This window comes from Phodopus roborovskii, unplaced genomic scaffold (genome assembly GCF_943737965.1).
Source record: "Phodopus roborovskii unplaced genomic scaffold, PHOROB, whole genome shotgun sequence".
Classification (NCBI taxonomy): Eukaryota; Metazoa; Chordata; class Mammalia; order Rodentia; family Cricetidae; genus Phodopus; species Phodopus roborovskii.
In genome coordinates this window covers 48140164-48152863 of record NW_026126517.1, presented here as the reverse complement: position 1 = coordinate 48152863, position 12700 = coordinate 48140164, and the positions used below count along the sequence as shown (strand labels likewise).

The window sequence follows — 12700 nt, the reverse complement described above, 5'->3', positions numbered from 1 at the left end:
CTACAGAAGCCAAAAAGCACAGTAAGTACATTTAGGGATTTCTCTGGGACTATGGAATAGGTCCTTAGGTGTTGGGGCCTATGTGCTAGGTTCTAAGGCCAGAATGGTGCCTCTAACACATCAGTCATTCATGTCAGGCCTTGGGCCCTATTACGGGAGTCTCCTTCTTTGTGACTCAGAAATTCTTTCTTTTTTTTTTTTTTCTTTCTTTCCTTCTTTCTTTCTTTCTTTCTTTTTTTCCTTCTTTTTTTGGTTTTCAGAGACAGGGTTTCTCTGTAGCTTTGGAGGCTGTCTTGGAACTGGCTCTGTAGACCAGGCTGGTCTCAAATCACAGAGATCCACCTGCCTCTGCCTCCCAAGTGAGCCACCACCGCCTGGCCAGAAATTATTTCTAACAGAAGGATGTAAAGAGATCATACGTAAACAGCTGACCCAAAATAAAATAAAGGAAGCACACAAAATTAAGGCAAAGGTGCTGGGCCTTCTAAATTTAGTTACCTTGTGGACATAAATGAGAAATCCATGCTTTTTAGCAGTTTCTGTGTACCTGTTTCAGTTAGACTGCCAATAACAGTTCTTGTTTCAGGGTATATAAACATGACCACTCTATGGTATGGGTAAGGAGAAGGTTTTTATTGTAGATATGAGAAAGGGAACAGCCAAAGGCATCCGGACGAGTCCAGATCAGAAAGAGAAAGAATAGATTGAACATGGCCAGCAGCCTGGACCTGGCCAGGGCTGTCTTTGAAAAGATGAAGAATAGCAAGGGATAGAGAATAGAGAAATCATAGTAAGAGAAGCTGAAGCAGAGAGAACATATCGAGAATAGCAGGGTTATAAGGAGAATGAGTAGCTGGGGGAAGGGAAGCTGTGAGCAGGAGGGAGTTTAAGGTGAGGGAGGAGGTAAGAAGGGCTAGGATGTTTGTATGGACTTTGAAATGTCTAACAGGTACTAGTGATACTCAAGGATCCTGGAGGCCAGCATGAGCTTTGATATGCTAATCTTCTGCCAGAGGTAAGGGAAATGACTCCTTTAGGTAAATGAGAACTGGTTAGACAAGTTCCTGAGGAATGCTGGCTTTTACCTGACTACCAGAAATTGTCCTAAAGTCCAGGTTGAGCTCACTGGACTGCCTTTTGGAGTTTGGGGAACTGTCGTTTCCTTCGGACCTAAGACAGAGGTCTACCAACATGAAGCTCAGGACTCTTATCCTCTGGAGTGTAGTATTAGAATAGGAATACAGGAAGCATTGTAATATCTGTTTATTATTCTGCTGCTGAAGGGAGCCAGCTGATAATAAAACTAGCACTGGGAGCAGGAAGGGCCAGAAAGATCAATGGTAGGGAAAGGAAGCCAGTTCCAGAGAACCTCATAAACCTCAAGATCAAGCCCAGCTGTAGCTAGACTTCTTAGTCATGTGACTTAATGGATACCCGTGGTATCTCTAGAGTTCTTTGTATATGGGTTAAATTCTCCCTGAAGAATTCCAAGAGAAGTTTCTGTGACATAGCAGTTATATTTAATTGAATGTATTTGAGCTCCCAAAATCTTGTATCTATCCTAAAGTGGAACCTTTCAAAATAATTCCAAATAATCCAATTGTTATGAGTCCCTTCCAGAGAACAACAGAAAAAGATGACTTCTGTTATCAGGCCATACTATACTGAGACAGACATCATGATAAAACCTTCATACTGACTTCTAGTAATATGTTGTTTATGATATTAAAGTCATTGGAGATCAAAATAGCAAAACAGCCATACTAATTAACTAGCCAAGCTAGGTGGTGGTGGTTCACACCTTTAATCCCAGGATTCAGGATTAAGAGGTAGACTGATATCTGTTCAAGGCCACACTGACAACACAAAATTGATCTAGTCTTTAAAAAACAGCTCACACAAAGGTGATCTCAGCACCTGGGATCACATGCCTTTAATCCCAGTATTAGGAAGGTGGAGACAGGAGTGATAATGGCTGGGCAGAGAAAGGAATAAAAGGAGGAGGAGACAGGAATTTAGAGCCTTTAGCCTCTCAGGACTGTGGAGACAGGATGGCCATTTCAACTGGGTAGAGGTAAGATCTACTGGCTTGGCTGCTTTGCTTCTCTGATCTTCAGTGGCTTTAATAAATCAAAAACAATATATCACCAATGTCTCTGTTGCCCAAAGGGCCAGCATGGCCTTCCTACACACTATTTATCTCCTGTAAGTGCCCTTTCAGTGCCCCAAATCTAAGAAGTCATGTGTTTTCTCCCTCCCCTTTAGGGCACTATCTAAGACCCAAATGCTAAGGATCCCCTAGAGTCAGAGTTCTTTCTGAGCTCCTTTACAGAAAGTGATTTTACTATGCATCTCCTTTTTGCTAATCTTTGGGCTGATGCTCAATGCCCTCAACAACTGAACCTAAGAGGGTAAAGAAAAAGGCTTTCCTTCCAACAAGGCCACTTTGAGTTGTCATGGGCAATTGAAAAACAAGGACAATGATGAATAATGGCTATCCTATTTTCCTCCTTCCATCCATGAAACTCACATTCCCTACCACTCTTTTGTATTTTTTTAACCAAAAAAAAAAAAAAAAAAAAAAAAAAAATCTTTAAGTCTTAAAAAAAACCAACTCTTCCTTTCCCAAAATAACCATGATAAGCTTAGAAAAATGGGTGTATATCTCCAAAATATGTTCTTTTAACTGAAACTTCATTTTATAGAATCTAAACATCAAAGGTTTTTTTTTTTTTTTTTAAAGCCAGAATCTAGCATAAGTCAAGGTAATCCATTCATACTTCAGGCCCTTCTCCTCCAGGAACCAGCAATGTTATATTATTTCCATTTAGTAAAATCTGATCTAATTTTGTAATCCTTCTTCCTTCTGGTATAACTTCAAACTCTGTGACATCTTTCAACACCATATTGACAAAAATCATCAAATCCTAGGAGTGTACCAACAATTTCTTTATCACTCTTCATCACAATGTGAATTCTTGATCCTATACACTTGTCCACAAGTTCTAGTGGCAGGAACTGAGATGGGTTCATGGTCGCGTAAGCCACCATGGATCCACCTCAGCCTTTGTGACTCTGTAGCTAGTAAAGATGTAGGGATCACCCAACATAAAACTATTTAGAGTTTCAGCTTGTTTTCCAATGCAGCTGGAATAAAAAGCCTGGGATGCTAGGGGGATGGCAGTAATACTCGATGGAAGGACATTAGTCTCTGATTACACTTCTCCTCATTAGACTGCCTAGAGCAAAAATAATCCTTTATTGGCTTATAAGATTAAGATTTCAGAGTTGTTTACAATAGATAGAGTACTAATCCTGATAAATAATAAAAGGGGTGATGTACCAGACACACACACACACACACACACACACACACACACACACACACACACACACGACATGAACACAGCATAGCCACCCAGTGACACCAGAGCTGGTAGAGAAGACTGGGCAACTGAAGACTGATAGTAAGCAGTGACTAACCTGTTACTCAAAAGGCAGATACCCCTCTTGATAAAGTGTAACTCCAAAGGAAAGGATCAGAAGAGCTGATGTTGATGTTCTGAACAACAGCACATATACTAAAATTGAAACAGGGAAGATTAGCCTAGCACTTGTATAAGTCTGAAAGCCAAATTTGTGAAACATTCCATAGTTTCTTAAAACTTTATTTATTTGTGTGTGGCAGGGTTGGGGGAAGTGTGTGTGTGTGTGTGTGTGTGTGTGTGTGTATGTGGGTGGGTGTGTGCTGTCCAAGGCTGAAGGCCAGAGAACACCACACATGACATCTCACAACCAGCCATAATACCAGTTCCAAAAGACCCAACCCCCTTTTCTGGCCTCCACAGGCACTTCATACATATGGTGCACAGACAAGCTGGCAAAACATCCAAAAACATAAGATAAAAATTAAGCAGCTATTTTAAAAACAAAAACTAAAGCTATGCCGACACCTGTAGACGGAGTTTCTGTTCTGCCGGTCCCGCCACCCTTCAGACCCAAATAAACACACAAAGACTTATATTAATTATAAACTGTTTAATGGCTCAGGCTTCTTATTGGCTCTCTCTTGAATTATTAACCCATCTCTATTTATCTATGTATTTCCACATGGTTTTATCTTACTGGAGAATGTCCGGACCTATCACTCCTTCCTTGGCTACATAGAACATTCCCATCATACACCCTTACTAAAGCTTACTTCCACCTTCCACCGGTAAGATACCACCTAAAGCAGGTGCAGGTACTGGGTAATAAACACAGGCCTATTGTCTATTTCTTAGGAGAGCACAGCTGTTTGAATTGGGTCTTTCTAGGTAAGAGTCTCCATGTGGCTTCTTCACATAGAGGTAGATTTTAGTGCACCAGAGAAATGGGTGATGCAGTCCTGCAGGCTGCTCTCCTCGGGGTTACTTTCAACTGAGTGTTGAGAAAATAGTGAGCAACTCCGACTTTGAAATTCACCCCCCCACACACACACAAGAAAAATCTAGAATATAAACATTCATTGAATATAGCACTTCATGTTTTAAAAATCAGAAGAGCTAGAGGAAGCACTGACATTTTCTACTGCAAAAAGCCAACTGGATAGAAAATCACTCCACCTGGTGCTTGGAGTCCATCCAGGGTAATCAATGCTAGGAGTAAGGATGAAGTTGTCTTCAGAAAGTAATTTGTGTTCTACTATAAACTATGAATGGTCTGCCAGTGTTCTAGAGTTTAATACCATAAACCATATCATCAATTATTTAGGCTATAAAATACTAAGTAACACTTTTCCATTAAAATCTGTATGCCAGAAATAACCATGGAGCATCAAGATATTAATGTCTTATTTTGGAGTGACATACTTGAAACCAATGACAGCTATGGATACAATTTATCTAGTGTGAAAATACCCCCCCCCACACACACACACAATTTGAGCCAAGGGTTGAGCCCAGTACTCAGAGTTAAGATAATGCTGAATTCTCTGTATACACTGTGTTATATGTAAAATGGAGTTTATTTTCAAAGCATGAAGATATCAGTGCTTTGAAAACATAACAACGGGGCCCTGAGAGATGGCTTAGTAATCAATAGCATCACTAAACTTTCAGAGGACCTGAATTCTGTTCCCAGCATCTAAAGCAGGCAGCTCACCCGTAACACCTGTAACTCCAGCAGCAGGAGATCCAACATTCCTCTGGCCTCTGAGGGCACCACACACAGACACAAATACATAACTAAGACACAAAGAAAGTCTTCAAGTATATATGTGTATACATACACACAGGCACACACACACACACACACTAGTCTGGGTCATAAATATTTGAGAATTATCATGAATGACTAAGCTCTTCATCTGTTCTGGAATATTCTTAGCTACTTTCCTTATAGTATTGCTTCTTTTCACAGGGGTCACCATGAAAAACACAGTATTACATTACAATCCATAACAGTAGCAAAATTAGTTATGAAGTAGCAATGAAAATAATTTTATGGTGGGGGGTCACCACAATATGAGGAACACTGTTGAATAAACCCTTTCTCCTTTAAATTGCTTATGGTCATGGTATTTTGTCATAGCAACAGAAAAGTAACGAATACACATTTGAGTTTCCTCCATGTTTTTTTGTAGCTTGAAATATCATGTTTTTATCATTGAGTGGTTATACCACAGTTTGCTTATTTACATATTGATCACATCTTGTTTGCTTACAGTCTGGGGTGGTTATGAAGAAAATTATTGTGAGTATTCGTGTACAAGTGCGGGGGGGGGGGAATATCTAGGTTTCTACAAGTTTGATTCACTTGACCAAGGTGATATAACCAGGAAGTAACTGATATGGAATCTGAACTCAGAGTCTGTACACATACCCTCTAAGAAACTGCCTCTCTACTTGTGATACAAGAACGGGAAGAGCTTGGAATGGAGAGATAGCTCCGAAGTTAGAAGCACGAGTTCACTTTTTGTTGTTTTTGTTTTTTCAAGATAGGGTTTCTCTGTGTTGCTTTGGGATCTGTCCTGGAACTAGCTCTGTAGACCAGGCTGGCTTCGAACTCACAGAGATCTGCCTGCCTCTGCCTCCTGAGTCCTTGTGCTGGGATTAAAGGTGTGCACCACCAACGCCCGGCTTGAGGTCATGAGTTCAATTCCCAGCACTCACATGGTGCCCTCTTCTGGCTTTCAGGGTCACATGCAGGCAGGACACTGTAAACATAAATAGATCTTTTGAAAAATTATTAAAAAAAAGAAAACAGAATGGGAAGAGTTCATTGACTCAGAAATCTGAGTCAGACCAGGAGTAATAAGCAGAAGCTGTGAGAACATAGCTGCTTGGAAAAGTAGGATGACGGTTGCACAGGATGTAAATGTATTATTAGCTAATGTCCCTGGATTGTAAACTAAAAATAGTTAAAATGGTAACATACACATTTTACTTTAGTTAAAAGCACGCTGATTTGTGGGTATGGAAGTAAATTAACCCGACTAAAGCTAGAGCTTCATTCTGAGAAGGAGCTGAATGTGTAAAATTAAAACAAAACTGATATTAAATTTTATATTCCAAGGTCTTGGAGATTCACTGAAAGCTTGCAAGGCGGCATGCATGAAATTACATGAAACATGTAATGTCAAAGAACAAAACTGCACTGTATCAAATCTGTTGAAGTCGGGGGGGGGGGGCAGGCTGGAAGCTGCAAAGAGCTCAGTTGAGTCTGGAGGAGTCCTTGTCCACATCTTCTCTTTCCTTTAGCAGCAGCGTTAGGCTGGCGCTGCTGTCTCTGTCATACACTTAGGGAAGTGAAGCCTCACTCACCTCTGTGTCACTAGCGTTATGTAAAGAACAAGTATAAACTAGGTCTCTGTATTTCAAATCCAGTGGGATTTATGAGGAGGCAGAAATAACTCGGACTTAAGAATCATAATGAACTTTAATTCTGACTTTGTCTATAAGGAAGCTGTGTGGCTTTAAGAAACTCATTGAGCTTGCCTGAGCCTCAATTTCTCTTCTTTGAAAACATGGTTAAAAAATAATACCCTTCTCCTAACAGTGAATGCTACATATATGGAGAGCAAAGCCTAGCACATGATCCCCGAGGTGTGCTCAGTAAATGAATTTCTTTCTTCCTAAAAGAAATTGTGTTGTTAGGACTGGTGGAGGAGCTCAGCAGTAAGGGCATCTTTTGTTCTTCTGGAAGACATGGATTCAGTTCTGGATCCATGTCCGGTGGCTGTCAAGTAGGTGTAACTCCAGCTCCAGGGTATCTGATGCCCTCTTCTGGCCTCCACAGGCACCACACTCTCGGCTACACATACACATAAATAAAAATATTACCATTTTAAAATTGTGATGTTTGTCTGGCATTTATTTTGTAGCACATACATAAATAAAATTATTGGTGATTTTTTTATTTCTTATATATGTAAATTTAGGTTTTTCTTGCACTGACAAATGCTAATTTTCACACGTTAATCTTTTTCTGGCTAAGAGAAATACACATCTTTACTAATTAAAGGCACAGACTTCTAAAGAAAAATTATGAACATGATTTGGAAACTCATGTACATATTTATTTAGCACCATTTCATATCTTTAAGAATCCTTTTGGAAACTTATTTAGAAAACTGAAAAGTCCTTGAATACCAAGTGGTTTTGCAGGAATTTTTTAATGAGTTAAGTGTAAATGAATCAAAAACACATGAATTCTATTTTCTGTAAATAACACATGGTTTTGAAAACTGAAAATGTAGTTGGAAAGAAACATCTCCTGTGTAGTATTGAGTCAGAACACAGAGGTGGCACTTCCTAAATGGAGGCAGGGCCTTCTTTAGAAGGCGGAGGACTGTCTGTGAGCTCTCCCTGGATGGTCACAGCATTGCTTGTGAAAATAGTCTTTTTTTTTTTTTTTTTTTTGGATAAAATTGCCTTAGGATGGTGTCCAAGGATGCATCTAATAAGACTTTTGGCATTCCCATTTCAAAAGGTGTAGGATTAGTCATGTTCTTTGGATAAACGAGGAAGGAATTGTTTTCACCATAAGTTCATATGGGGCAACTATAGGACTTTAGATATGAGATTAGTCGGAGGTGGGGGTGGGGAGAAGTGTTGGTGAAATGAGGCACAACAATCCCCAGGAAGAAGTATTCTTAGGAAGGGCAAGGAGGTGAGTGAACTGGATTCTCAGCACAGCCTTAAAGCCTTTCACTGACAATGTCTCTGTCTCTAAATGCTTTAGTTATATTGTGCCTGTGACATCCTTCTCCTTCTGCTCTACTCCCTTGCCTCACTTTTCCCCTCACGGGAGATCTGGGATCCACATGAAGCAGTCATATCTTCAATACCACTGTTCCTCTGGTTGAAACCGTCCAGTTTCTTCTATGGTAACCGAAGAGTTTTCTTTTGCTTGAAGTGGTAGACAACCTCTTCCCTCATTCAAAATGGAGAAACTGACTATATTTTGTTAGTTTAAAAAAAAAAAAAAAAAGACCATGGGAATGAAATGGCTTTGGGTGAAACATGAGTTTGTGCAGTGAAAATAACACTGAGATATGACTGAAGTAGAGAGTGACTGAAAAGATCAGAGTACTGGTGGGAATATGGACCTGTAGTTCAATGGATCAGAGTTAAGAATCCAGACAAAACTCTCAGGCTGAGGGGAGTTAGCACAGGCCTAAAATTCCAGTACTTAGGAATGGAGGAGTTCAAAGCAAGCCCTACTGCATAATGAGTTTAAGGCCAGCCTGGGCTATAAGAGACTAAGTTGGGCGTTGGTGGCACACGCCTTTGGTCCCAGCACTGGGGAGGCAGAGGCAGGCGGATCTCTGTGAGTTCGAGGTCAGCCTGGTCTATGGAGCTAGCTCCAGGACAGGCTCCAAAACTACAGAGAAACCCTGTCTGAGAGAGAGAGACTTTGACTCAAAAAAAGTAAAACAAGAGCAAGGGAGATGGTCCAGCAGGTAAAGGTTATTTGTCTCTAAGACCTGAGTGCAAGTTTTGGAACCCACCTGGTAGAAGGAAAGAACTAATTTCCTTACGTTATCATCTGATCTCCTTACACTCACTGTCGTGTGCACACACACTAAGCTTTTTTTGTTTTTTTTGTTTTTTTTTTTTTGTTTTGTTTTTATTTTTTATGCAGAAAAAGAAAATAACCTGGCCATTGTTCAAAGTTAAACATAGAATTCATTAATTCCACTACTGGCTGTAATTGGCACAAGGGCTCACAGATAAGCATTGCTAATCATGCAAGGTTGTCTTCTCAAAGTAGGATATAAATACCTGTTTTCCACCCGGAAAGCTGGGAATAGATGTTGTTAATGACTTGGGGACCTTGGATATCTGTCCGGCCAGACTTCATCCTCCTTAGACCGTTAGCTTTGTTTCTTGGTCCACAGAACCAAGGTGTCACATGTACTTCATATCCTGCTAATCTCTACACTGTCTCAGTCAGGCACCACACCAGATCCCAGGCCCATAAGCTATTGAACCCTTCTTCATGGACACATGCACTCTGAGTTCAGGTGCAATGTAATTATACCTCCTTGTGGGCCAGAGATGGTATTACACCAGGAAACATCTTCCCCAAACTGTACTCTGTTTAAATATGCTTACAATAAGCCACCTGCTGTCAGACCTCAGAAGCTTTTGACCCAGAACAAGCTAATCAGGCTGAAGTGAATTTTCCTTAGTTCCCATAGTTCATTTCCCTGACAACAGCAGAGTTTGCAGGGACCCCTGAAATTGGCTACATACTCAAGAAAAATGAAATGATGTAGTCTATACCAACATTTGTATGAGAATGTTTCCAGCAACAGTAGTAACTGTAGCCAAATTCCAAAAGATGTGATGGCCATCACCTGGCGACAGATAGAAACTATATAGTCATATAATGGAATATCACTTGGCAACAACAAAAGAACTTAGACATGCTACAACATAGATGAACCTTGAAAATAGTGTTGTGAAAGACACAATCACAAAAGACCATTTGTTTCATAATCCCATTCACAAGCCCAGTGTGACAGAAAATAAACATCAGTTCCAGAGAGCTGGGAAAATGGAGCATGAAGAGAGAGGCGAGGATGAAGAGAAGGCTCAGAGCACTGGCTGCTCTTCCAGAGGACCTGAGTTCAATTCCCAGCAACCACAAAGCAGCTCACAACCATCTGAAACTCTAATTCCAGAAACTTCAACTCCCTTTTCCGGCCTCTGCAGGCATGACACACATGTAACACACAGGCATACATGCAGGCAACACACCTATACATATAAAACTAAAGACAAATTAAAAGGAAACTATCAGAGGGCTAGTTATAAAAGGAGGTTGTGGAGATTGTGGTGGTTAATAGTCACAGTCATCTTCTCTAGATGTGGAATCACTATGGAAACATTCCTTTGGATGTGTCTATGAGGGAGTTCCCAGAAAGGCTTAGCCGAAGAGGGAAGACCCGTCCGTGGATTGGGTTGGGGGGACTTGGACTGAACACAAAGGAGAAAGCGAGCTGAGCAGGAGTCTTCAACCCCCTCTTCTTCCTGACTGAAAACACATTATCACCAGCCTCCTCATGTGTTCCCACTGAGATGGTTGTACCCTTGAACGTGAGCCAAAGTAAACCTCTCCTTAAATTCTTTTGACACTATTTTGTGTCAGCAATGAGAAAAGTAACTAATACAGAGATGACGCCAATTTTCTACATTGATGGTATTAATGGAACCATAACTGAATTTGCCCTCCAAATCATAAAAATGGGTAGAAAGTGGGATATGTATAACATATCTCAATAAGGATATTACCTTAAAAGAAACAAAAATAAATGGAAATGTTGGTTTTATCCTCAGAATAAGGCAAGGTAGTTTATATATTTGAATTTTTACATGTACTTATTGAATTTAAGGTTAAAGGGGTGATGATTACCAAGGCAACTTCAGAGAATGAAAGTACAAATAATAACTCAGGTTGTGCTTCACCTGTTGGGAAACCAAAGCATATTTAGGTTTGCTGACACATGGAAGGGTCAAGCATGCATATGCATGGGCGATGCTGAGAAAGCTGACTGAATACCAGTTCCAAGAGTCAAGACCCACAAAATTTTCTTAGGAGACTACCGAGAATAACAGTAATCTTTCATATGAGTCATCACAACTACTTTTAATTTTCTAACTATCAGAACCAGGGACAGTTCCTACCTTGTGGGATTGTTGTATTATGCTCTGCCATAGGCCATAGGCATGTTTTCTGGCATACATTTATATATTAATTTTCCTTGTGTGTAGGAAACATTGTAGGCTAACCACAACTTCTCACATGTGAGCGCCAGGTGAAATGTAGTCTATAGCAGAAATTCATTGTCAGCTTACTTAAATCTCTATAGGAAATACCTGTGAGTAATGGAGGGCCACCGTTTGGGGAGGAGGGAGGTGAAAACATAGCAAACTGTGCTAAATATATGTCCACTCCTTGTAAATGTAAAGACCATAGCCTCAAATAACGCTCCTCCATCATGGACACCAGGGATTCTCTTGATTTACCCACTGCATAAAGAAAAGATGATGGTTGCCGCTGAGTAGCTGGCCCATTGGGCCCAAAGGTTTGCCTCGAAAGCATGTGGGCCTGAATTTCAGCTCCCAGCACCCATGTAAAAGCTAGTCATGGCTGTATGCATGCCTGTAACTCCAATGGTGTTAGGGACAGAGACAGGAAGATCACTGGGGCTTGCTACCCACTAGCCTAGCTCTGTGTTTAATGGGAGACCCGGTTTCTAACAAGCAAGACAGAGTGATAGGACAGGGTGGCTAACATTCTTCTCTGTCTGGCCTTTGCAAGTACACAAGATACACCTATTCATATATGCCACACTCACAAACACCACATGCATGTGCATGCATGTGTAAGTAAGTACACACACATAAGTGGTGATCTGTTGTTCAGTACAGATGACTCACAGCTATTTGCTTCATAATAGAATGTCTTCAACACTGGCTGGCTCTGTGTGTCAGCCTGACACAGCTGAGTCATCAGAGAGGAAGGAGCCTCAGCTGAGGAAACGCCTCCATGAGACTCAGCTATAAGGCATTTTTTCAATTAGAGACCAATGGGGGAGGGCCCAGACCATGGTGGGTGGTGCCGTGGTAATACAATGGCTAACTGTAATGGTTAATTTTATATATAAATTTGGCTAAGACACTCCACTGGTCTTATCATGTTCCCCACAATCCTGAAACGTTGGGATGCCTGACAGAACAATGGGATGGCCTTTTGGCAATAGTTACAGTGCTAATTAGGTGGCAGTAGCCTAGAGGGCTACCCAGAAGACAGTATATCTTTGAGTCAGTGTCCAGTATATAATACAATTTCTCTCATAGCCAGGATACACAAATCCAGGAATCAAGGAGTAGAAAGGGCAATAGTTCTACTCACTATTACCTCCAGTGACCCACTGTGAAAATGTTTGCTCCTTGTTACTGTGACCTTAAGTTATTCTGTTCTAGAACTTTTAGTTCTAGAGTGGAGAGTATTCCTTCCAGAAGGCACAACTAACATTCCATTTATCTGGAAGTTTAGACTTCCCCTTTGCCACATTGAGCTTCTGATGCCCTTAAACCAACAGGCTAAGAAAGGGATAAGTTAGGAGGGGTGATTGATCCAGATTGCTAAGTGGAAATTGGATTTTTTTTCTCCACAATGGAGATAAGAAATTTTATGTCTAGAATGC

The 12700-nt window shown here is 40.7% G+C and overlaps 2 pseudogenes; one reads left to right on the top strand and one right to left on the bottom strand.

The window, feature by feature from the left end:
- Positions 1-2748: 2748 nt before the first annotated feature.
- LOC127231961 (U6 snRNA-associated Sm-like protein LSm5) lies at positions 2749-3051 on the bottom strand (annotated as a pseudogene).
- A 508-nt stretch (positions 3052-3559) lies between these two features.
- On the top strand, positions 3560-3659 carry LOC127232049 (uncharacterized; annotated as a pseudogene).
- The last annotated feature ends 9041 nt before the right edge of the window (positions 3660-12700 follow it).